This window comes from Haemaphysalis longicornis, unplaced genomic scaffold, assembly GCF_048455015.1.
Source record: "Haemaphysalis longicornis isolate Haplotype H1 unplaced genomic scaffold, Haemaphysalis longicornis Haplotype H1 scaffold_3, whole genome shotgun sequence".
NCBI lineage: Eukaryota > Metazoa > Arthropoda > Arachnida > Ixodida > Ixodidae > Haemaphysalis > Haemaphysalis longicornis.
Window position 1 is genome coordinate 149,746,937 of NW_027526335.1, and position 22,007 is coordinate 149,768,943.

General features: G+C 45.4%; 2 pseudogenes; one reads left to right on the plus strand and one right to left on the minus strand.

The window, feature by feature from the left end:
• The window catches only part of LOC144175467 (uncharacterized), a 76,879-nt pseudogene extending 63,763 nt beyond the window's left edge, over positions 1-13,116 (plus strand).
• A 46-nt stretch (positions 13,117-13,162) lies between these two features.
• On the minus strand, positions 13,163-14,044 carry LOC144175468 (uncharacterized; annotated as a pseudogene).
• Positions 14,045-22,007: the final 7,963 nt, after the last annotated feature.

The following is a 22,007-nucleotide window of genomic DNA, read 5'->3' on the forward strand; positions in this document are numbered from 1 at the left end:
CTACAATAGCATGGCTTGCACATGAAAGCGCCAAAGCTCTTTCTCGGGGCTGGTCGATGCGGGTGTGGCCGACAAGTTCACCGCCTTACAGCTTGCACGCTGTGTAGGAACATGGCAGCAAATGGGACGTCACAGCTCGTCAATGGCTGTTCTTTGCAAATTCCAACACGTCGGATTTGTTTCTTGCCGCAATAACAGTCATAGAAAAACTGCCGCTGTACTGAAAGTTGAAACAATGAAATTCACATTTTCTGAGATGTCATGAATGATTCTATAAATAGAAGTACAATCTATGTCAGGTTCACAATACTTCATTCCTCCACCTTATGCGCAAATAGTTGGTATGACGTCCACATGCACATAAAACATGAAAACTTCCCCGCATGTAAATAACCGAGAGAAAACAATTTCAGGTGATTCTTTGCATTTTAACCAAAAATGAGCAGGTGAGATTGTGTTGAGTGCAAAAGAATCACAGTTTGCATTTTATCTTCCATTGTGTTCTACCCCTAAAACGTTGAGTCATTATTCTCTAAAATATTGAGTCGTTATTTTTCATATTTTTATCTCTTCGCTCTGAAAAAATACTACCTCTGTCAACACGTCTTATATGGCATAAAAATTCGTTTTACGGAGTTGTTATTTCCTCCTGTGGATATAAAAATGCCAATGCACTGCTCAGGAAAACGGACAATAATAGTGACTGTGTAGATATTGATCTTTTAGGCCCAATATTGCGCAAACCCCCAATTTCTTCGTTGTACAAAAAACGTGGTACTTAGATACATAGGCTGTTTATTTGCCTCTATAAAGAACAAAATACAATACGAGAGGAGACGGAAGGAAAAAAGCTGCTCTTTGCAGCATGAGCTCCCCTTACGCCCTACGTATGGCCACAGCAGTGATTTAGCACACAGAAACGGAACGACTAGATCAATTCAACATTTTAGCAGCGAAGCTGTTTAGCAAGTTGGGAGAGTTTCGTGTCCGCAGTTCAAAAAATACCAAAAATATGCCGAGCACGCCTGAGCGCGTGCCCTATGAAGATCATCAAGCAGCTAAAAAACCAAGAAAATGCAGAGCGCTCGGTGGTGCGTGCGTCGCAGTGACCGCCCAGCGTCCCTGGCGCAAGTTTGTCCAGGCAAACATGCCACTTAAGAAGATTTTCCAAGATTGGCCAAAAACAAGCTCCAGCGTTCGTCGTATTCGTGGCAACATTTGCTCGCAACGAGAAAGACACAACATAGTGCACGCCCCTCCAAAGAAATGATTATCACTTGCAAAAAAATGAAGAAAGCTCACACTTATCGCAACATTGGTGAAGTAAAGGTCGTTGTGGCTGCAACGAAGAAGCAAAGCGGCTGCAATCGTGGACTTAAACCATCGTGATGGCCGTGAAGGTTGCGTACAGCTTCGCTAACTTCAAGTCTTCCGCGATAGTGTGAGCTTCCTTTATTTTTTTACACAATCGTAACGCACGATCAACACTCTACATTATCATAAAAAAGAAGCAGCTATATAAACAGGACACTTCTGCAAAGCAAAGTGTCGTAAACCGAAAAACTGATAACCAAATGTACATGGAAATCCTCAGTAAATAGTGAAGCCGATGACAACAAAGGCTCGAAAATGTACATCAGCATTGTGTCCGTTTGCTTTGAGAATCTAGGGTTGGACGGAAACCCGTCTGGTCAGGAAAACACATGACAATAAAAACTGGCACCGACCAAGAATGTTTAAAATCCAAAGAAAGACGTTTCGGCTCCCGTACGGGTGCCTCGTTCACAATGAAAAGTGGGGGCAAAAGTGATCCGGTTATGTTTACTTCAAGATGTGACGTAGGCAACGTGCGTACACGTGTGGGAAGTTGCCGTCATTGCGATTAAGTGTGTGCTCCGTGGTCTGGATTGTCAGGGATTCAAGATAAAGCCGAGAGGTGAAATTCTTCTCTTTTCCGATTATTTTTTGCATTCGCACAATCTATTTCATGGTTAGTTGCTTCTGCGTGCTCAGCGAGAGCGTTAGAAGACACGTTCTTCTTGCTTACGTCATACATGTGCTGCTTGAGCCTTCGCTAACAATTTCCTGTCTTGCCGACATAGCTTCGGTCGCAATATGCGCAGGGAATGCTGTAGACAACGCCTGGGAACTTTTCCTCTGTGAGCTTGTCCTCCACGTTCACCAGGGAGTGCCGTAACTTTTGAATTGGCACATGCGCTACCTGTGCACTGTAGGAGCGCAGAACACGCTAAGTGCTCACTAATTCCAGGAACGTCTTTCTTTAGATTTTAAACACTCTTGGTCGGTGATAGTTTTTATTGTCATGAGAATCTCAATATAAAAACGTTATCTTTCTCCAGTGTGTTTAGAAGTTTCGGTAAGGTGTAAAACATATTGGTAATAATGAATGACGCGACAGAATTGCAATGACGACACGACATGACACTCTACACAGAAGGCTGGTTCAAGACAAACTGAAACGTAGACCACATGGAACGGTTATTGGCGATTAAAGGAGTTTATACACTGAAAGCACTCTGAACGCGTAGAGTGAAGTCACCTTCAGAATAATCAACTCAGAAAAGTATTGTTCGGTATGCACATTCCACTCTACCTTATCACTCTACCTAGCCTTTTTTTCTCGTTTTTTCACTACAAGAAGTATTAATATACTAAAGACGATAGTCTTTCTTGGGCTACTTAACCGCAGAAATTTTGATCTGTCTGCATGTATGTCTGTCTCTCTGTCTCTCTGTGACTCGATTCAGTCACCCGGTCCAAGTGAAACAGAAGCTACGCAATAGTCTTATATACCCACCGCCAAATCTAAACGTCTACGTGCGGTGTAAACATTCACACGTATCAACATTTTTCAACAAGAACGAGCCAATAGGCGAATATGAGGCAGAAACTCAATACATAGGTGATATTTGCAGTGTTCCTTTATTTAGAAGTTAATTGATGTTCGGTTTTCGCGATAGTAAGTGAAATACTACATCAACTGCAGAAAACCGTCACTCCAGCGTGTTATCTTGGGAAGAACGAGACGGGAGCGGAACAGCATGAGAGGCGCGCGGGAAAGAGAAGGGAGGCGTTTAGGTGTAAGGGGCGCCAGTCGACTATCCTCTTTCGTCGACATTTGCAACGAAAGGAGCAGATATGCGGCCATTTTTTCTGCTAAGATATTGTTCCCGAAATTGTGCGGCAGTAGCTTACAACTTTCAGGATAAATGTGTTGCAAGTTAATTAATTCACCCGTCTGCGAAGGATGAATCGGTGTCCATAAATTACACTTTTTATCCTGTTCATATTGTACGCTTGCTGTCAATCAGTTGTTATAAGAAGAAAATTATTACCTCCGCTGTTGATTTCGAATGAAAACATATTTGTATTCTCTCAGTATTTCATTCCAGGATCCCGAAGTATGGGACTCTGATATGTTACCACTGCGTAATCGCCGCAATATCCCGCGACGAAACAAAAATTACCTCTGAACGTTCTACGTGGCAAATGAGCCTTACAGTTCGAGAGCAGAACATCTACTCGCAAACCACGGAGAGCTCTGATTCTTGAAAGTCTGTCACGTATGACACCTGAATGAATTCTGAAGTATTTCGGGCAATATGACGGAGCTACAGAAGCAAAGAAATAGACCCAAGCACGGCCCAAACAAACAAAATGACCAAAGAAGCCAATCGAAGTAACAACCCCCAGAATACAACGAAATCAAAGCGAAGAACGACACGCAACTACCGTGCAGCAGCAAAGTGCTTGACAACTATCGTTAGCCTTTCGCCTTTAACATTTACCTCGACCTAAGTGCCTCTAGTTTCTACATATTATAAATTATCTCATGAGTACCTGAATACCGTCAAAAAATTGGCGTTTCTTCGATGTATTTTTCTCATAAACCTCATTCAACTCTTCTCAGATGGAGCTGTACGCCGACCTCATGGGATCGCGCCCTGGCAGACAAGGCTGGGCTGTATACGACGTTGATTTCGATGACTACAACAACGCGTGCAAATACTCCACAAACTTCAAAAACCTGCGCACCGTCAGCCGGTTCTTCCATTTGTGACCCAGGCTCACTGCCAGCCGCCAATACGTGGAAGGACTCAACTTCTGCCTCGAGTTTCGCAACACACCGGCAACGTTTTAAAGCAATTTTTAAGACAATTTTCAATACATGAACGCAGCAGTTTTTTTTGTTTGCCTCTATGTCTGCCTCTTTTCTAGTGACCGTTGCTTGAGAAACATCCCTCAATAAAAGCAGTTGCGGTCGTATATGAGGCCGTGGACTTGAATGGCACAAGCCATTAGCCCAGTGATGTGTATTTAATTATTTGGCCGGCTAAATGTTTAAAAAGTCTTCATCAAGAAGGATATATATATATATAAATATATATATGTATATATATATATATATATATATATGTATATATATATATATATATATATATATATCTATATACTTTACATCGGGGTTTATTGCAGGGCATGCAGCCAGTAGATTCCCGAACCTCTCTCGTATCAACCGACCGGCAACTACTGGCTGCATACGCTGCAATAAACCCCGATGTAAAGTATGCCCACACATGACCACTACACAGCGCGCCACCAGCACGGCTTCAGACTACTACGTAAATATAAAAGGTAACTTAACTGTGACTCCGCTAATGTCGTATATCTTCTAGAGTGCACTGTTTGTAGGCAATATATCGGCCAAACTGAAACGCCCTTCCGAATACGATTCAATAATCACCGCTCTCATGCAAAAAGCTGCCCTTATTTGCCCCTGTCAATACATGGGAACAGTCCCGGGCATGCATTTGAACATCTCAAAGCAACGATTTTAGAATCCGCCTTCAATACGCACCACGACCGCGAGGTTCGGGAATCTTATCTCATTTATAAGTTTGGGTCAGCCATACTTGGAATTAATTAAAGTTACGGAAAACTAACGTGCTTATCCGCCGATTAAAATTAGCGGCTTCATAATTTTTATAACTATGTTCATTATTCCTACCCTCGAGTTTCCCATCAGAATTCGCAGAAACTCTCCTAATACAGCAGCTTTATTAGCCTAATGCGGATTAACAATGCCATTTGTCCTGGGGAAGGAGGACTCGTTCCCACCACCACTTAAGAATGTTTAACTCTTTCTGATCTATTCATGTTTAACCTTTTGTGACCCTACCTATTTCCTGTTCAGTTGCTAGCTTCTGTGAAATGCTCTTTTGTGCCCCCTATTTATTCTCTTCATCCGCGGGGGGCACACCCATCTTCGCTTCCGCCACAACCAGTCTCCCCAGCCACAGAATACCTTACTGTATACTCTTCCCTTTCTTTTCAATCCGCGGTTGTCCAGTTTTCCCCATTGTCTGAACTTGCAGCCCGCGCGGCATACGTTGACCGGTCATGCTGCAACCTTGAACGCTGCATTGTTAACACGACCCCTTTTTCTCTCTCTCGCTCCCCCCCACCCCCCCCCTTTTTTTTCTCTTTTTTTTTTGTTTGTTGTTGTTGTAACATAGGCGTAGCCCGACTGGATGCACACTTTCCATTTCTGAAACATTTTCCGCTCCTTATCACAGTTTTCTGTAAACCTATATAAGAAATGTGTTCGAAATGTTTGCGACAGCAAAATCATGTAACTTTACTCTGATGAAGGCAAGTCCCGTTGCCGCTACGTAAGTAAACCTTGTTTGTTATTGTTCTTGCTGTGTATCCGACTCTTTACTTATACTATTTCTGCGCGCTTTGTGAGTTTATCTTTCTCTAGATTTATATATATATATATATATATATATATATATATATATATACACGAGAGGGTAGACACACGTATGAAAACGATGATCGAACTAACGTTTCGACCGGGGTCCGGTCTTCGACTCTGACGAAGACCGGACCCCGGTCGAAACGTTAGTTCGATCATCGTTTTCATACGTGTGTCTACCCTCTCGTGTATTTTTGAAACCGAATCCCGGAACTTATTCATCGCTATATATATATAAATATATATATATATATATATATATATATATATATATATATATATATATATATATATATATATAACACAGAAATAAGAGTTGGCAGTCAAGAAAACCTCTGAAAGCGGAGGGGAGTATTTGGTTTGGTAGGTCATTGAAACCGATAAAGAATTTGAAAAGAAAGAAAGTGGAGAAAAAAATCCCCGCCAGGTGGGATCCGAGCCTACGAACTCCAGAATACCGGTCTCGTGCGATAACCACTACGCTACCGGCGGGCGATTTTCCCCTCCACCTTCTGCGGTATTTATGTTAAGGTATTTTTGTTTCCTGTGCTTGGGGGTTGTAGCCAGCATCACTCGGACTACTCGGGGTGAAGGGGATTTTCTTTTTAACCACCGGGCCGTGACTCGAGTGTCTACGACATGTCAAGAGTGGTCGACCAGCGTTGAACCCTCTTAAGCTTCCTTTGGCGCCACGACTGCCAGAACAGATGCCCTCGCTATGCATGTAGCGAATCAGAATAGGAAATGAGGGGCTCGTTGAAAATAACGCAGTAATAAGAGTTGGCAGTCAAGAAAACCTCGGAAAGAAAAGGGGATAATGTGGTAGGTCATTGAAACAGATAAAGAATTTGGAAAGAAAGAAAGCGGAGAAAAAAAATATAGAGATATATATATATATATATATATATATATATATATATATATATATATATATATATATATATATATATATATATCGTATATCTTCTAGAGTGCACTGTTTGTAGGCAACAATATATCGGCCAAACTGAAACGCCCTTCCGAATGCGGTTCAATAATCCCCGCTCTCATGCAAAAAGCTGCCCTTATTTGCCCCTGTCAAGACATGTGAACAGTCCCGGGCATGCATTTGAACATCTTAAAGCAACGATTTTAGAATCCGCCTTCAAAACGCACCACGACCGCGAGGTTCGGGAATCTTATCTCATTTATAAGTTTGGGTCACCCGCACTTAGAATTAATGAAAGTTACGGAAAACTAACGTGCTTATCCCTCGATTAAAATCAGCGGTTTCATAATTTTTATAACGATGTTCATTATTCCTTCCCTCGAGTTTGCCATCAGAATTCGCAGAAACTCACCTAATATAGCAGCTTTATTAGCCTAATGCGGCTCAACAATGCCATTTGTCCTGGGGAAGGAGACCTCTATCCCACCACCACTTAAGAATGTTTAACTCTTTGTGATCTATTCATGTTTAACCTTTTGTGACCCTACCTATTTCCTGTTCAATTGCTAGCTTCTGTGAAATGCTCATTTGTGCCCCCTATCTATTCTCTTCATCCGCGAGGGGCACACCCATCTTCGCTTCCCCCGGAACCAGTCTCCCCAGCCACTGAATACCTTATTGTATACTCTACCCTTTCTTTTCAAACCACGGTTGTCCAGTTTCCCCCATTGTCTGAACTTGCAGCCCGCGCGGCATACGTTGACCCGTCATGGTGCAACGTTGAACGCTGCATTGTTAACACGACCCCTTTTTCTCTCTCTCGCTCCCCCCCCCTTTTTTTTTGTTTTTGTTTTTGTTTGTTTGTTTGTTTGTTTGTTGATGTAACACAGGCGTAGCCTGACTGTATGCACACTCTCCATTTCCGAAACATCTCCGCTCCTTCTCACAGTTTTATGCAAACCTATATAAGAAACGTGTTCAAAATGTTTGCGACAGCAAAATCATGTAACTTTACTCTGATGAAGGCAAGTCCCGTTGCCGCTACGTAAGTAAACATTGTTTGTTATTGTTCTTGCTGTGTATCCGACTCTTTACTTACACTATATATATATATATTGAAATATATATATATATATATATATATATATATATATATATATATATATATATATATATATATATATATATATATATATATATATATATATATATATACACACACATATACCCGCCTAGCCTGCAGCGGCCACAACGCAACCGAGGGAACGCTCGCGGCGATACTACGAAGCAGTGTTGTACGGAACGGCGTTACAAGGAACGGCGCTCTTGGAGCTAGTTACATATTCGCAGAACGGAAGGACGCCACCGTTCCATTAAGGATCGGTAGAACTGTAACAGTAACTCGTTAGGTTTTTGAAGGAACGGCAGGAACGGCGTTCCTGCCGTTACATAGCTAGGATTTGGCTGTTTTTGATGCCAAGGCTCGAGTACAAAAATCCACAAGTGGCTACTGCGTTTTTCTTCCTATATTCTGGTAATTTTTCCGCCCTTCAGCCGTACGTGCTACCTAGAAGGTCTAAGGAAGAAGAATAACCACGCAGCAGCCGACAGCTTGTTCTTGCTTTCATGCTGGTGGAACTTACGCGGCGTTCGACGGGTGAATATGATGATGATGATGATGATGATGATGATGATTTAATGGTCATACCCTCTGAAACGGGTCGGCACTATAAATGCTCTGGCCAACTAAAACAAACAGACGAAAAACAAGGAAAGACATACAAAACATGGAAAGACAAACACACAAAAGAGAGTAAACTTCGGTGTTCACAGTTTTGGATGTCACGATTGAGCACTCCTGCACGAGGGTCATACCAGACGATGCCTCTGCACAGTGACTGCAGACCGCGCACACCATAGTCGAGTGCTCAAATGCGCAGTTAGTCTGACGCCTTGACGTGATTGTGCGCGACAGCCCACCACTGCGTTAGGCGCCGCTTTGTCACCCGGACACTCGATTTCCCTTCTGCGGTGCCGTCGCTGGCCTCTTCGCTATCGTCGCTGAGGTGGACAAACCCAAGCGCCATTGGCAGGGTGGCGCCCCCTCTGGGGTGCGGCGGGAGTAGCGGGCATTGGAGTACGACGTGTTCGATAGTTTCCTCTGGGCTCCACACATACGGCATAGCGCAGTCTGTACCTCAGGAGCCGAGTCATATCGCCGGCGGTACAACTGCGTTCGTAGTGCCCCCCCCCCCCCCCCCCGTGCCTGAAACAGGAGTTTGCTTCCAATGCTGTTGTCATAGAGCTTCTCGGCACCGATCGCTGCCTTGTGTTGCCGGTAGGTGCCGATTGCCTCCTTGCCCTTCATTCCCGCATTCCAAACGCCCTCCTCTGCGTCTTGGACTCGGGAACGCACTTCCCTGGTGTACGCTGCTGCTGTGCCCGCATCGATGGGCCGGCTAAAGATGTTGCATTTAGCCTCGATGCGATATACCCGCTGCACCTATTTTGTGCGGACGCATGTAGCAAAACAGGAAGGCGCGCCGTGCCCACCGCTCACGGGCCATGAACAGCAAACGGCCACGGAAGCTAAGCTTGCTCGAGGCTTCCCGGGCCTCAAAGCTGGACCATTCAAGGTCTCACTGTGTGGCCTCGTTTTCCACGGCACCTTGACATCCCACTTCGGTGCGACCAACCTCTCGCTGTCGCCTTTCCAACCACTCGCGTGGTCGTGCCGACAGGCAGATCACCGCATTGGCGAAGGTTAGGCCAGGGACGTGGACCAGCTTCCACAGGTCCCGCACCATGACATACCGGTTGCAGCCCCATAGACAGCGACGCCGGAGAATGCACTGCGCCCTGAGTGCCGCCTGGTGGACTTTGGCCTCATGTAGTTCATACATGTTGGCCCTAGTACACAGCGTTACGCGCAGATATTTGTAGGACGTGGCGACAGTCAGTTGCTTTCCCTGCAATGTCAGGACCGGTTGTTCAATCATGTCACCAGCTAGTTGGACAACCATGGACTTCCGTTGATTCAAGCGGAGGCCAAGTCTCTGGATTTCAACTGAGCAAATGTTCAACATCCGTTGCACATCGTGTTCGCCCTCTCCCATGAGTACAAGGTCGTCAGCATATGCGAGACCCGGCAGGCGGCGGGAATCATCGACTCCGCTGGTGCTGTGCCTTAATTAAGCCAAAGCCCAGGTTTGCTGAAGGAGAAACTTTTCTAGACCGGACACATACAGAAGATAGTGGAGAGGAGACAGTGGGCAGCCCTAACGCAAGCCCTTCTGGATCGTGACTCTCTCCGATTGCACATTCCCAAATACAGTCGTGACTGTATTGCCCACATATAGCCTCCTTACAGTGTCCAGAAGAAGTGGCTCTAATCCCAGAGTGCCAAGGCGATCGAAAAAGGTTGCGTGCGGAACATGGTCGTAAGCTTTTTCCACATCCATAAAACAGCAGATGAGTCTACGGCCCTCTTTTCTGGCAATATCCTTACAGCTCGTGAGCACAAACAGATTATCTTCCAAACGTCTGCCTGGACGAAATCCGTTTTCTAGCTCCGTCAGGCACCCCGCCGTCTCCGCCCATCCGCTGATCCACGCTTTCAACACCTGCATGAACACTCGATCCAAAACACTGGTGACCGTGAGTGCCCTATAGTCGCAGATATGGGCCGCATTGCCGCCGTGCTTCAGAAGGAGCACCACCCTGCCATCTCGCCACTCCTCTGGTGTATCTTCACCGTGAAGAATGTTGGTGAACAGCTCCGCTAGCTCTTAGTGCGCGCCGCCCGAGGCAAAAAGTTGAGCCAACGTGCCGTTTTGGGTGAGAGAGTGCGCGGTTTCAAAACCAAACCTAGCAAAGCATTGGTTGATGCTGTGCCGGGTTATGGTTCTCGCGCTTTGTGCTTTTGTTAGATTACCACTGCGTTGTTCATAATGATTGAGGAGGATTTTAATCCGTTTCCATTCTGCCCTACCGAGTGAGTGGCGGACGTCTCAACGAGCAACATTACTGAGGATGGCGTGAGGCAGTACTTGCACTTGACAACGCCGACTACCAGTCAGGCGCACCGAGACAGACCCTTCAAAGACGAGGGACACGTTAACAAGCTCATGATGACCTCGAATACAGACTACGCAGAACTCAGCCTTCTACGAGCGGCGTGTGTGCCATCGATGAAGAGTGAGGTGTACGTCGTGTCCGCCTGGTTTAAGCGGGCGACTGGCCTGGTTAAAGCAGCGTGTGGCAGGGCAAATACCTTTTTTTGCAGTCGCTCTGATAATGCATTCACCCTAATCAATATACGTTATGTTAGCTGTTGAGAATGGCTACATCCTTTCCTACTTTCTTTTTATTTCATTCACCGTGATCCCTTGTGCAACTTTTGCTGCGGTCACGTTCGCTGGAAGTATGTTCTCTACTTAAGAAAACGAGCTGTATTGTGGTCCTGGCTGTCGGTATACCTCGCTCTCATTTGCAGTGGCGGGGTTGTTTTCTAGAAGTATGCTAGCGAGTACAGTGACTTCGTTTGAATGAGGGCAGCCGTTATTTTTTTTTAATCAGTACTACAGATCAGAGATTTTGCAATCCTGCCAGGGCGATTTCTGCTTTTTATGCACGGAGAAGCGCAGCTTTAAGGAAAGCCATACATAAAATATTCCAGCGTAATTGCTTGTTTTACACTTTCAGAGCGTAATAATGCAGTATGTCTCGTCAGAATGCCTCATTGTGAGTTCTTGATTTCAGACTCAGCGAGAGCTGCCAACATGTCTCCGCCGTTCTTTTTTGCTGCTGCCGAGAGAAATGGAGACGACGAGAGCGGAGTATCGTGCACGGATTTACCTTGCGCGTGGATTGTGCCCGAAGAAGGTATGACCTGTTTTACCATATGCATCAGTCTTGCACCAAATACCCCTCTGTTGTTTGGTTGGTGCATTGCACGTCATTTCTATCTTTTACTCCATGTAATCACGTATGCACATCAGCCACTCTGTGTTAAAAATGTGGTTTTCTAGCAGTTATAATGAATTTCAAATGTTTATTTTTACTTGTGCATTTTTTTGCATCTAAGCAAAAATGCTTGTGCTGTCAAAAGGACTAGTGTGAGTCAACAAGTGGAAGCATGCGTATCATGAAAAATCCACGGCAACATGAAACAGCAGTCATTTTCACCATTTATTGCTTTTAGTTTAACAAGAGCAAGGGTGTGGGATACTGGCTTCGCAAGAACGCTGGATATTGCATAAACAGTGCTTTATTTCTTTTACAGCCAAGAAGCCAGCGCCGCGACTATCTCTAACAGAGATAGTATTCAGGCGGCACGTCATCAACAAGCCCATGCTTCCAGCACGCCCAAGGCAGTACGACCCCTGCGACAAGCTGGAACCGTTACCCCCGACAGCATCAAAACACTCAAAGATGACCTGAAAGCTGCATTCCCAGCATTGCATGCTTTGAGAAATCTCAGTCCGAGCGATACGCACCCACCAGCAGCCGAAGAGGCACTTGATGCGTAGGTGGAACTGCAGGATACTGACGACCTGTGGAGTGAGCCTTCACAACAAATAATACAACACTACTTGGCCTCACTAAAGCCACTACCGAAAAGGCAAATAGCAGAAATTTGTGCCGCCACACTGGGCCAAGCAAATAATAAGCAGTGGTTCGCTGAGAGGAAGGGACGACTGACAGCCTCATCCGTCAAGAGAATTTGCTCTTGTACGAAGCCTGTTGGCCTGCTGAAAACGCTGCTCTACCTAAGTGACAGAGCGGTGTCGGAGGCTATGGTTTATGGCCGTGACCATGAGAAAGACGCTGTGGCAGCGTATGTCTCACTAATGAGAAGCATGGATGTAGAAGTCGAGGTTTTTGTAACTGGACTACATGTTCACAAAGAGCACCCATATTTACCGGCATCGCCTGACAGGCTAGTAGGGAAGGCCTGCTAGATGTCAAGTGCCTGCCATCCAAGAAAGGGATGACTGTAGAGGACACCTGCAAGGACAGGAAGTTTTGCTGTGCACTGAAAGATGGCGGGGCATCTTTGAAGATGAACCACGTGTACTATTACCAAGTTCAAGGCCAGACGGCTGTGACAGGCCACATGTGGTGCGAGTTTGCCATATGGATGGAAGGGAAAGATGGAAGTCGTGCACACATTCATTTCGAGCGCATTTCCTTTACTGAAAGCTTCTGGCAAAACGAAATGCTGCCTGCACTGCATCACTTCATGCTTCATGCGTTCATTCCCGAGCTACTGACACAAAGAATAAGGAGGCTCGGTGTTCTGTACACGTATGGAGCATACGTGTCATTTAAAAAAGTCCGCAGTGGCTTCTATGTGAGCCAACCAGCGGCCAGTTTGCAGTTGAAAATAAAGAAGCTGGTGTGAAACGCTTCAAATGCAAGCACAAATACTATACTTCATTTTTGACACGTTACGCTCTCTTGCATCGCTCTGCTGCTTTTATTAGAGGAAGCTTGAAGTTCGCGAGGAAGCAGCAAACTTGGAACACCTGTTCAGCAATGTCGAGCATTGTAATGGGAAAGACTCCCTTTAATATTTTGTAGGTCATAACTCGTCCTATCGCCCGTTCAACATGCACCCTAGCACTTGCGATCTTGCGCGTCTCGTAAACAGCCTCAGCAGGCATTTGCCTTTCGTGCCGTTCACGAAAGGGGGGTCGGTGAACTGTTATACCTGGTCGCAGGTAAAGAAACGTAAAACCTTTATCAACCATTATCGCGTCTCGTTCCTCCAACAGATCCATGAGTCCACTGTTCTCTAGGATGGCTTTGTCTGAAACCGAGCCACCCCAGAGCCGAGACACAAAAGCAACATAGCCGTCCGGGGTGCAGCCAAGAAGTGCCTTGTAGGTGTTAAAATGCTTATATCTAGAGGAGGTCTGGCGCTGTGCTTTCAACAAAAAGGACCTCTGAATGCGACCTTCAGTCGCATCAAGAATAATACGAGTACCCTCAAACTCTTTAAAACATTTGGGAAGATGTTCCGCCATATCTTCTTTTGGAGGAATATTAGTCAGCCTTCGTAGTTCCCTTTTGAGAAAGTTGATTCATGTCGAAAATATTCTGCTGACCTTACTTTCAGAGAGCATGAAATTTCGCGCCACCTCTTCGGTGGACATCCCAGTCCTCAGGCGGACCAACACCATGAAAAATTCATTTCTGAGGTCAATTGCTTTTGGCCGACGACGTGTCTCGTCTTGCTTTTTGTCGTCAGAGCCCCAGTACGTCATGTTCCTGGCACGGGGCTCCAAGTACTTGAACAGAGCCTCAAACACCCTAATGTTCGGACGGCCGGTGTATGAGCGACACTTGGAACAGCTTTGGAGTATTCTCAGATTCAGGAGTCGCAACTCGGCGTAGTGAAGTCTTCCCTCAAGCCTTTGGTGCTTCTCTTTTAGTATTATGATCGCACTTTGTAGCTGGGCAGTTTTTTCCTCCGACAGCTTGACCCGGCAACGACAATCAGCAACATCTACACATTGAAGAAAAGACAAGCATACACAAGCTATTATTGCATTCTGAAAATAATATTGCGCAATAATTTTCGAAGGCTTGTTTTTTCCGCTAAAATGTATTATTCCTGAATTAAGCGTGCTAACTCACACAGCAAAACAGTGGCCGGATGAATGAATTTACTTTTTTCTTGTGCTATGGGCCTAGTATACGTTATGCGAGTTAACAGTAATATGACGGCTACTCAATTCCAAGCAGGAAGAGGAGAATCGCACTCACCCGGAGTAGCAGCACTTGGACAATGCGCCGTGGGTGCAGCAGATACCTCGTCATTGGGCTCTCCTTCTCAGAAAAAGCAACTGATAAATGTGCGCAAGTTCAACCATTAAGTATAGCACAGCTAGTGAATGTGAGAAAGAGAAATGTTATAATGAGGTAACGAATTAAATACCAGTGTCCACCCGGCAGGTTCCTGAAAGTGCAGGCTGTAGCGTGCCGAGCAGGCCATTTTCATCCGTGTTCCTGCTTTGCAATACGGCATTTCCAGCACCTGCACCACAAACTTCACCTGCGCACATGTCAAAGACACCGTAGTCTGAAAAGCAATACGTTGTGATGCAAGTGAGTGCTCACTGCAACAAGGCATAAACAAATTACTAAGGTTGTGATCCAAATCTTCGCTCTGGTCAAATAAATGAACACTTGTCAAACAGTACCTGTGTCATCTTTGCGGGGCCTTGTGTGAACAGGGGTTGGTGTGCTGGGCAGTGCATTCTCATCTTGTTTTGAGCGCTTTAGTTCAGTGTTCGCACCACCTAGAATGCCGAGGTTGTACAGAATCAATATCTGAAAGCCTATTCCTCTAAGAACATTAAATAAATATTCTTCTAAAAATTGTACTTGCTGATTTTTTTATTCATATTACCAAATACACCTTAAGAGTTACTAGAAGGATGCGTTATAATTTCCGTAGTTCTGAACACGATGTATGTTTAAGGCATTCATTGCATTACAAAAAACGGCCTGCAAGCGAAACTTAATCCAGGAATGAAAAACGTAGCGAGGCTGCGAACTGCATGATGCTTAGCGGGGCGCAATGAATGTACTGTTTCTGCTAGCCCTGCACTAACGCTAGCATTTCTTAGCTAGCATTGCAGTGGCGTAACCCGTTACGAGCCTCAAGAGATCGCCGAAGTTTGTAAACAGTTCACACAGTTCTAGTTTTGCACTGCGCACAATCGTAGCAGCGTCACGGCGGGGACCATTCACCCTAGGGTCCCACCACCCCCTAGCGTGCATTTTGTTTCGTTCGTTTAAAGCCACCGATGTTTTCAAACGAGTTTCACATCCGCAGGCACACGGCAAGGAGAGACCAACACGCGCAAAAGCTGTGACCGTTCGAAATAGGCCACGGTCACAGAAATTAACAAACTTTAACAATAACAGCAAAGACAAAAGACATCGCTAGTAACGGACGAGCTGTCACAATAAAAACTGGCAAAGAAAATTCCGCACTTACGTCCTCGTCGCTTCATCCACCATGAATGGCGTTTGACGCCAGCCTCGCCTGGACTTCTCGAGTAGTCCAGAAGAGCAACATGTAATATTCGAGTAATATTCCGAATTTTCGAATATTCGCCCACCCTTAGTAAAAAATCATTCAGAGTTGTTCAACATACAGCTGTACATTAAACCTTAAAATACATCAATACCTGCAATAGACGCTTTTCTTTGCCCGTCTTGACATAAAGTGTTTGATGACTCCGCTTGGCTTTCACACTGTGCTGTCAAATTGCTTGAATAAAACCATGCTTCTGACAAATGCCTGCTTTTAAAATATACTCCTTTTTCCTGTGACAAGTAAGTGGTCTTTCGGGGGCTCGATCAGCACGTCTTTATTAGGAATTAAAATAGCAACTCATTACTCCGAGAGTCTCCACGAACCGTCGACAATTAAATGCTATAGGGGGCATACATTGGTTAAAACACCATGCAAATATTAAAATGGAAGCTTGGGGGCAGCCCACAAATCGGCATTTCAGCAGTATCTTTATCCACGCAAGCTTACAACTTGTCTTCAACTAATATAGAACGGCGGTATCCCTTTTATTCTTTTAGCACGTCACCAGCACTGGCACAGAAGTAAGACCAACATGCAAAAGAATTGGCAATAAAATGCTTGGTCGGGAGAATAAACCCCCAAGCAGGCCGCAAGATTCTTGAGACAAATTTAGGAACTTTGAAATTCTACTACTCTCTTAAGTGTCACCTGTCAAACAATGGGGGAATTAAAAAAGTATAAAGCCTCTTGTATTTCAATGCTTGTCTTAGGTTCTGACCGGTTACACGATCGAGAAACAAACATCGAAGGAACGTGCTATCTTTTACGAATATTTTTGCTGATCTGTCTGCTTTGTTGTATACAGTTCAATTTAACAGTCGCCAGGACCCGCCAATTATTTCGTTAAAACGGGAACTTCGTAAAATCGAAATAATGACAAATTTATTGCCTAGTGCCAACGTTCGTGATTTTCGCCTGCGCGCGCTTCGTGAGCAGTGGGAGCACACCCTTCTCAGAGTTGGCCAGTGAAGTAAAAGAGTCCTCGGCACCCTCATTTGCGGAGGGTGCCTGGTGGAACTGAACCGAAGCCTGGAAAGGAATGCGTGGTCTGGTGTTCCGTGCAGTTTCGGTTTGTAGTTTCGTAATATCTAAACGAGAGTGCCACGGCTACGACGAATGCACCGCTCCTACGCCTGCAGCACACTTACAGACTTTCTAGACGCCAGAAATATTGAATACTTCTTTTTCTAGGCAACGTTTCCCCTAAATGCTTAGGGAAATCGGGTTCGGCGGCGAAGTTTCTTTCATTTTTTCGAGTTTGTAGACGCATTGCGCCTATGGGCAACTGCTGGGGGAATCCGAACTTGTTCGTAAAATCGAGAAATTCATAAAATTGGGTTTCGTAAAATCGAGTTTCAAATGTATAACAACCACGACATTTTTCGCTTATTTAAATAACAATCCCACACAAACAGACGCAATATCATTTGACAACTGTGGTGCTCCCACATTGTGCGTCAACCTCTTTCGTAATTACATTTTATGAATATGTTATTTCAATGCTAAGAACTCAGCCTTTCAAGAACTAATTGTATAGAGTGCAGAACTACGTTGGCTTTCAGAAGATGTGAATGCGGAAATTTCCCTACGGTGCGCTTCTCAAATGTTGCAATTTTTACAACTATTGCAGTCAGATGGGCAGCAAGTTGGACAAAAGGGTAGGAGCCTCTACCTATGCCCTAGGTTTATGCAATCTTCATAACGTTTAGGTACGATCTGTGTAATTACAACCATTAGCCCTTGTCAGAGCAGCGAAGGCACAGAGTCTGTAACGCCTCCTTCAGCAACACTACAGAGCAGGAAGCGGCCGCCGAAAGAAGGGAATATTCCGTAGCGAAATATTTAACTCATCTTGTAAATACACTATCGAATAACCTCGAAATGGGGGTTAAAGTGCGCATTTTTTCGAGATAACAGCTTCGGCAACAACACTTCATTACAATTTGCTCCGGCCTTTGCACATGGTAGTTGGGACTCGAAGCTCAATTAGGCACCTTCGCTGTATTACCCTCAAGTGAGGTACTCGCCGAAATATTCCGTCTTTGATTTTTCAAAATCCTAATTACCATACGCCTGCCAGTTTCACGGGAAGTTCAACAATACTATTTCGTGAAGCCAGTTTTGCTACATCTGTTTTGTGAAGATTCTTCAGAGAAGACACACCTATTTTGCAGTTTTTAACTTTGTTGTTGGAAGGACACATAGCGCAGGGAGTGGGCGGCGCGGCCAGGTGATAGTCCGGTTTTAGGACCAACGTCACTCTGACGACTAACGTTGTAAACCCGTGCCCGCTGCTTTACGCGCAGTGCGAATGACGTTGCTGTGTGCATTGCAAGTCTCCACTTCAAAGTTGCCTAACTAAGCCTAATTTTCACTCAATAGGCCTAAATCAAAGCGATAGTCTTGCGGCGCTAAGTGATATCCATATAAAACAGCGGCGCAATCAAGCCTGCTTACGAGCATTAAATGCGAAGGTATCCGGTAATGAGGCTTATCGAATCGGCCGTGAGCCTTTAACGAAAGGTGTAATAATCACTCGGGGATATCGCAGAACGAAGGTGGGAAAATAAAAGCGGGGACGCTGATGATAATGATAATAACTGAATTTTGCCCGAAACTAGAAAAAAGGAGGAAAGGGCAGAGGGAGCTTTAAGGTATACCGCCCCCCGCCCCCACACCCAATGCCGGGAGACATTTGGACGACTCGATCTGTGTTTCGGGGTCGGAACTAGGTAAAAAGGCCTCACACTGCTCCGCAAAACTTATGGTTATGCTAGTAGAGTTGTTGGAGTACAGTTCCCTAGAGAAGGCAAGCATGGCAGGGGGCGGCAGAAAGTTAGATGAGCAGATGGGATCAAGAAGTTTGCAGGGGATAAATTGGTCGCAGTTAGCGCCGGACCCGGGTTACTGGAGATCAATGGGAGTGGCCTTTGCCCTGCAGTTGGCGTAGATAGGCTGCTCCTGCTGCTAATGATGATGATGATGAGAGTTGTTGGCTGAGAATCACAGTCCCAAATCATATGAGTGAGTGTGGTTCGTTGGGTGCACCCCTAACAGTGATTAGTATACACTCCCGTAGATGTGTATGAATGAATCACCATTGCACGCTAAAGCCAGAGCAAAATGGAAGGGAATCGGCCTTGAGTTTGTGACGAAAGTTTTCATCGCATTGCTCAATTGACCCCGTGAAGGGGTACGACGGGACTAATCCTGAAGAACTTTGGAAACTCTCCCGGTCCCCGGGGCAGCGTATAAGCATTTCCTAGTCATCACCGCCAGCCGCCCTCTGAGCTGGTTAGGGAAATTAGATCACAGGAAAAACCTACGTAAAGCACACACAACCACCCGAGCTGAAATCAGCCAAAGCGGACCTAGCATGGATGAAACATCGCAGTTTTAAAGAATAAAGTTATTGCTAACAGCAGCTAGCTCAGAAAGCCCTTTTCTGGGCTGTATGGCAACGCTAAACCAAGCTAAAAGGAAAAAAATCGCAAAAAATTGAAAGAAATGTAAAACGACTGTAAAGGGAAAAAGCACGGTCTTTAAAACTACATAACAACTATTCCCGACCCGCACCTAAAATAGGCAAGACCACAAAACGTACAAATGACCTTACCTGGAACTGATCTACAGGTAATAAAACTACCCGAAAAGCTATTTAAAATGCATAAAAGTGCCATAAGTAGCTTGTACGGGAGATAAAAAATATTAATTTTGAAGCCCTTGAAATTTAAAAATGCAGTTCTACCCAGATTAGAACACCGGCTTGGATCAGGCGCAATGAAGGAGCAGAACCGCTATACTACGAGACCAATTTTTTGTCTTCAATGCACGAACTTTTTCTGCAAATTCAGACATGGCAATTTATGCGGACTATAAAACATTATAGGCAGCTAAAAGTAAGCACATTAGGCTGGAAAAGATTGTCACCATTTCCAAACTTGGGCAAGCAGACGCGTGCATCTAAAAGATGAGCCACTCCGGTGGATCACCATGCACCTCATAAACGTGGCGTACCCACGCTTCCCGTCCCTGAAAAATGCGCTTGGTTGGCCTATTATGCCCCACTTGCCGCTCAAGCATGCGGCATTTCCCCAAACGTGTTGTATTTACAGGAGTGTGAACTTGCTGCCACGATCTTGGTGTGGCACATTCGGTGTGTATGAGCGCGAGGGGTGGGTCAGAGACCAGAAATCGGGGAGGCGGGTTGCGCGTGTAATTGCACTGCCCAGAAATTTACTAACAGTGTAGCAATGAGCAGTGTTTTTTCAGATGGTCATGACACGGGTGCACGCTCTGGGAAATTGATTCTGTGCGCTTACATAATTTAGCGGAGCACTCATACCTGACCGCATGCCAGATACGCGTGCCAATATCCCACCTCTGATATTGATCACTACCCCCCGGCAAGCAATGTTGTAATTTCACGAATATTCTACGAATGAAGTAGGGCCGTTAATACAAAATTATACCCGGTATCCAGCACCCCTCAAAGAATGTAATTCTGGGTCATCTTGCACTGAGTTGCGCGCTCGCTACCATTGATCATGTGTCACATATATCCTCCGCTAACAGCGCGGCGACGGGCTTATATTGTAACCCGCGTCCGCGACTAAACGCTTCCTCAAAACATTCCCATATGACAAAGGGAGACTGCAAAACTAGCACGTAGTAAAATGAGAGTGCCTTATCAGATAACCCACTCTTCAAACGAAACCATTCATCGAAACCTTTCAGTTCACCTTGTACTTCACAAAAATGCATCCGCTGAGTAATCATCTGTTGGCGGAAGACAGAAGTACGGAACGCGCAGCTTGTGTGTGTGATTACTAGAACATTCGTTCCTTGATTTCCTTCCGGTGCACAACAATAGTTAAGTGATCCCCTGCCCCACTCCATGTCCGGCAAAACAGCACTTCATTTCGCTTTAGTTGGGCAGGTTGAGTCCTATCTGTCTGGTGTTGAGACGAACGTCAAGCATTTCCGAAGCTTCACAAGGTTTTTTTTCTTTACCGTACTAGCTATTCGGTTTCTTTCCGACTTGCAGACCACTTATTATTCCGTGGTTTAATTACTTTCCTTTCTTCTTGCTATAAGGCGTGAGTGCGCCGTTACTTAACGACGCAGATCCTTGCACTATGCATAACATTTCGCGTGGCTTATATTTCCTTAAAAGGCACAAATGGTTGCCACGTATATAGTGTAATCCGATCTCCGAAGAATATTTTTCTATGACGTATATATTCGAAACAAAGCCCCATTTCTTACACGCGCTGCAAGACAAAACCAACCTCTCACTGTACAGCCGCGTGCGATTTGAACGTAATCGCGCGAGCGTCGACCGACCACGACGATAACGCCCCTGCGCGGCTTGTTTTACGGCGCCTGGTTCCTTGTTTAAGCTTTCTTCTCTCCCTCGATCGCTGTTTATTCAAGCGGTCATCACTCCAGCGGCAAAACCAGTAGCCCCTTCCTCTTTTGTTATCGCGCTCGCAGCGACGAGATCCCACTTGTCGTATCTTACAGTAGTTCCCGAAAAGGTGTGCACAAACACATTGTCGGCAAATACCCGACATTTATAACAATAGGTGCTATCGCTGCTCACGATAACCAAGAAAAAAGCCCACACGTGATTACAACCACACAAAATCACCACAAAGCGAAAAGGGTGGTTTACTACCCGTGGGAGTGATGACTGTTTGGAGGAACAACGACCGAGGGAGAGGAGAATGCATAAACTAGGTCCCAGGCGCACCGAAAAATGCCGCTCGGGGGCGTTATCGTCTGTATCGGTCGAAGCTCGCGCGATTACCTTCAAATCGCACTCGACTGTACTAGTATCGCGCCAAAGCGAAGCTACAACAGAATTTATTTGTGCGTGAAGTGTTCAGAGGTCCCAGTGGTGGTTTGCCGCTGCCGTCCCTCAATTTTAGGAGCACCGACAAATGGGCAAGTTGGTATGGAGACATTCTGGCGAAAAGCGCAGAATACCGCGGAACAGGACGCGCTTGTCCTGTGTAGTTCTTCTCTTTGTTCCGTGTTTTTTTGTGCTTTTAGTCAGCATGCCGTCACTGAAGCCCGTAAAAGCGTTCAAAAAACGTGCAGAACTGCGTCCCAGGATGTATTTGTTGGCGTTCGATCGCTCTACCAAGCCGCAATCTATACCTGTAAAAAGAAGTGCC